Below are 5,449 nucleotides of genomic sequence, written 5' to 3'. Positions count from 1 at the left end.
TGGAGACATGGAAACGCTGCTGCTTTGCAGCTGCGTTACCCTGCTTCCTCGGGCTTGGACCCCTAATAATGCAGGAGTCGGGGTAGAACACAGGGCTGGCTGACTTCTTTAATCTTCACCATAAAAGCTTGTTCCATTTGTTAATTATATCACAGAAAGCATCTTTAAACACATTTAATTAGATTTTATATACTATTTAATATTCACCAAAACATTTCTTTTTCAAGATAATCGGGTTTTACAGCACCACTTTGTTTCCTCGGGGCTCAAAGGCCGTTCAGTGCATTGATGTATTAAAGCAGAGGAAGTTCTGTCCGAGTTCATTACTATGACTTATACTGTGAAAACATCCGTTCTCTGCTCTAATGGACATTCCATTTGAGTTACACTGCCATACTGCACACAGTAAATACTTCCTAATACCTGCGCAGGAGAGAGTGCGTTAGTTTGAGCCAAAGCGAAGCTCTCTAGCACCTGCACTAAATTCAAACTGACAAGTCTGTGTKCAGCTGCAGGAAATGTAAACCAGCTTAACAACAAATGGCCTTTTGCGGATTTGTGTGCACTGGTGCAGCTATAAGTATGTATGTGGAGGAGATTTAGTTGCTTTGTTTATTTGACTGCACTAGATGCTCTCACTATTTAATCAACCGTTATCCTTTGTGGGTAAGTGTTAATGTTAATTTAAATGCATCACTCTTGTCCAACATGAAGTGTGACAGTTAATTATAAGTGATCAAAAAGCTTTTGCTCTTACTGCCACAAGAAAACAGTACATAACTTATGGGAATTAAACTGCTACTTATAATAGAACAAAATGATACATTTTAAATAAACAAAATAAGTGAAATTCTCCATCCMTTTTCTGTACACGCTTCTTCCTTTTCAGGGTTGCGTGGGTCACTGGTGCCCATATCCAGCAGTCACAGTGCGAGAGGTGGGGTACACCCTGGACAGGTTGCAAGTCCATCACAGGACCACACATAGAGACGAACGAGACAAACAACCATTCACTCTCTCACTCACACCTAGGGACAATTTAGAGTTATAACCTAACAGTCATGTTTTTGGTCTGTGGGAGGAAGCCGGAGTACCCGGAGAGAACCCACGCATGCACGGAGAGAACATGTAAACTCTACCCAGAAAGGTCCCCGGACTGGGATTTGAACTGGTGACCTTCTTGCTGAGAGAAGGTCACCGGTTCAAATCCCGGGCCCAGCCCGGGTGTAACATTTTTCCAAGAGAAATCCCTGGGTCTATGTGAAATTCTAATGTTTGTATTTTTATGTCTCTAATGTAAAGCTTGGTTTATACTTGAGTCACACGTCTCTTTCCCCCTGCTGAGTGATAAAAAACTGCACAACTTCTGTCTGCTCTCCTGCTGCCATCCCCCGGTGACAGCATCTTGTGCATTGCCCCCAGTAGGAACTGTGAGATGCGGACTTTGCGGTTCAGAGCGTGGATTGGTTATGACTTTGTGGGTACAGTGTGTGACGTACAGCCACATGGCAAGAGACAACACACCAACACAACACAATTTATAAAATAAAAATGTGGTGAGTAAAGTGTGTAGTTTTTATCATTAACACAGCTGTTGGTTTTAAAATGTAATGTAACTGAAACATTGTACAAAATAATCTGGTAAAACCATAAGTTTACTAAAGCCTGAACAAAATCGTTTTAGCCCCACAGCTGCTGTCTGTAGAAGAATCTGTTTAATAAAATAATGAGCAGATGGAAGATTAYAAACCAGACTGTTTATTGAGGTAAAAACACAAGGCTGGATACCAGAAGGGACCTCTCTCAATGAATGTTGTGTTTTTGTATGACTGTTGTAGCATGAACGACTCGCTACACTGTTTAGGGACTGCACAAAAACATCAACTACATAACAGTAGCTCGAATTGAAATGGTTTATTAATGGAAACCTGTCATTATTCTGTAAATCTTTAGTAAAATAACACAAAACTTTGACCAGTGCATTACCAATTCCTTCCTTTAATTACAAGTTCCTAAGGTGAAAAAAATCAACCACCTTAAACAACTTTTCCCACAATAAACAATTTAGACTTTTAGAGCAATCTCAACCTAAAATAAAAATTCTGAATGACTTCTTACAGATTTTGCTGATGCCTTAGGAGTTTTTGATACTCATGTACTCATTTGGAATGGCATTGAAAGCTAATTGAATCCTTGATTAATCTCATTWTTATAAATTCTGACCCAAAGAAATTGAGAACATTATTCAGGTATGTTTTATATAAAGAGTTTCAATGCATTTTCAAAAACTTCAAACAAATAAGGCAAAGCAAGCCTGTATTTAATACAAAGAAAACATTTTCCAAGAGAAATACACACATGGACAAAATTRTTGGTACCCTTTGTTTAATGAAACTGTAAGAAATATTCGTGTTCAAAGACTGAAGTCAATAGAAAACCACCAATGTTAAATAATAGGATTGTTAAACGGAATAAAACCATACAAAACCAGAATTCTGGAGTGAGGGTTTCTTGTCACCGCTGATAGGAAACCACACACTGCCGGCAAACCAGGAAGTTGATCCATTTATACAGGGTCTTCAATGCCTGCGTTCGCCCCCTACTGACCTATGGCTGAATCACAGGCATTCAGACAACATTCTCACCTTCTGTTCTCATAATGGATAAACATGTGTTGTTATAGATATTTCGGACATGTAACTAATCTATATCAATCAACACCTAATAGATTAAACATTATAAAAAGGAAAACCTAAAAACATAGTGTTGTGCTTTTAACATCAGTACTAAACTCTAATAACTATAAATTTCTTCAAAACAAAAACCCACAATGGACACAGAAGAATCCAACCTTTCAGGGTCACAGGGGTCACTGGTGTCCATATCCAGCAGTCACAGTGCGAGGGGTGGGGGACAGCCTGGACAGGTCTCCAGTCCATCACAGGGACACATAGAGACAGACAACCATTCACTGTCTCACTCACACCTAGGGACAATTTGGTTAACCTAACAGTCATGTTTTTGGTCTGTGGGAGGAAGCCGGAGTGCCCGGAGAGAATCCACACATGCACAGAGAGAACACACAAGCTCTACCCAGAAAGGTCCCCCGGCTGGGATTTGAACCGGTGACCTTCTTGCTGAGAGGCATCAGCTCTACCAACTCTGTGCTGCCCTGAGAAATAACTTGAATGTGGCAAAAACTTATAATAAATAAAAATKATATGAAAATGAACAAATGAAAGTCAGATATTTGCTTTTCAACCGTGCTTCAACAGAATTAAAAAAAAACTCATGAATGAATCACATGTAGTGTAAATTCGGGATGAGGAGGCCTCAAGAACTCTCCAAAACCCTGCAAAGATTATTAAAAATCTGGCTTTGATGCCTCCAATGATTGCTCCAAGGATTGAACCCCAGGTTCAGACAGTGGCCTTTGAAAGTAAACAAATAAATAAATAAATAAAATGTTGTAGTTATGGGCAGTTTGAAGCTGAAGCTCTGGTACACGTATAAAAAACAAAAATAAAAACTGTGTTTCAGAAGCACTGTGTCAAAGCTTGACTTGTTTGATAGAAATCACGTGACCAATCACGTCCGTAAGCTTTGAAAGTGCTTAAGTTACATCACAGCTTTGGTACCTGATTCAAAGCTTCATGAGGAAGTAAATCAGCTGGATTTGGGGTGTTTTGATATCAAATGTGTGCAAACTATAACAAACCAGTGAACGGCTTATTGTGTGACACACACACACACAAACCGACTTTTTTATATACAGTGTAGCAAGGGCAACCAGGAGGCCTAATAGACTTATACTGGAAGAATAACATTTTCTGAACTTAGTCAAGGACAATCCCTTGTAAAGAGTGAGGTAGAGAGGACAAACCTGTTGAAAACTCACTACTATACAGAATGACCCCATATCAATGAGACAAAAACAGTTTTCTTTCTGCTTTGGTAAAATTATCAAATTCTACCAAGGCAGAAAAAGGATTGGAAAATAATCCTAAAAAAAGATTGGRGTGAGACTTWGGAAGTAAATCTWTTCAGAATGTCTCCTTGCTTCTAACTTCAGTTTGTTTTATCAGTGGTACACACACAGACACACAGACAACTAATRTGCCCTTTGGGAGCAAAGCTATAATTTAAAGTTAAGATACTGATCTGTCTCTCAGAAAGCCAAGAATGCAGGCATAAACTCAACAGTTTGAACCTTAAATCTCTCTTTGAGTGTTCTGGATGTTTGTGTAAATAAGAGAGATTGTATTTAAACTAGAAAATGTAAATAGAATAATGATTTGGGCTATGCATCTGTTTGAATATTTGTGTTTGTGCACACATGCCAGTGTGTGTTCAGGCTGTGTAACGCCATAGTCAGCAGGTGACAAAGATGGATGTGGTGGTTCCCTGCGATCAAATCACAGTGAGTCAGAGAGAGAAAGGCCAGGATTTATGTATTATTGCAAAGTCAGTGGGAGTGTAAAATAAATGTATTAGATTGTGAGTCCTTGGTAACTCTATCGATTTTTACCATAAAGGCATCCACTGCTGTTTGATATGACAGAGACTGCGGGCACTTCAATAATCCACAGACTGCACTGCTCTAGTTTCCAAACTCCAAACAAGTTATTTTATGCATTAAAGKAACAGTCTATCTTTTAACGGCTGCAAGGTAGGTATTTAAGAAACTGTACAGAGACATCAACAAGGCTGTCTACAGTCATTATTGACAGCAGTTTGCCTTGTTTTGTATACTAGGGTTGTGTGTCTCTGGTCTGTGGTCGGTATGATTTGTATCTCAATAAGCATCCAAGAATATCATTCCTTAAAGATATGTGAATGACATAAACTAAAAAAAAATACAATTCAGCCTTTAATCACAATACAATGATAGATTTTAACAACATATGTACTTAAAGGTATTTTGACAACAAATGTATATCAAACTCTATGATTTTGAGCTTTGTAGCAGCATCATATGAATTCTGGCATTTTGCACATAGTCCACCAGGGGGCGCCAACAAAAAGCTCAGAGACTTCACATGAGATTTGGGCCATCTTCTGGTGGACTGTACTTCAGTAACGCCTACTCGTGAGCGCCCCCTCTGGTGGGGAAACTTTTTTTTTGGGAAACAAACCTTTTCAGGACACCGGTAGATGGCAGCCATTACAGATAAGCGTGGGTGGGTGTTGTTTCAGGAGCGGCGCAGTTGCACACTAATGTTATTGGTTTGTTATCATTACAAAGCTGCACGAAGAAGCGTCAGAGGGAAGCTCGCTTCAACCTCTTTTTGTGACGCTGTCTCGTTTCCGGACTCAGGCATTTTGCGAATGAGGCCAATATTTCTCTTAAAATACATAAGAAAAAATATTGATCTGAGTATAGTACTACCCAGGATAATTTTATGAATTAAATTGTTTGTATTATACTTGAATTAATACAGTACTCTGA

The sequence above is a fragment of the Austrofundulus limnaeus genome, unplaced genomic scaffold (genome assembly GCF_001266775.1).
Source record: "Austrofundulus limnaeus strain Quisiro unplaced genomic scaffold, Austrofundulus_limnaeus-1.0 Scaffold544, whole genome shotgun sequence".
Taxonomy (NCBI): Eukaryota; Metazoa; Chordata; class Actinopteri; order Cyprinodontiformes; family Rivulidae; genus Austrofundulus; species Austrofundulus limnaeus.
Note: the sequence above shows the minus strand (reverse complement) of the source record.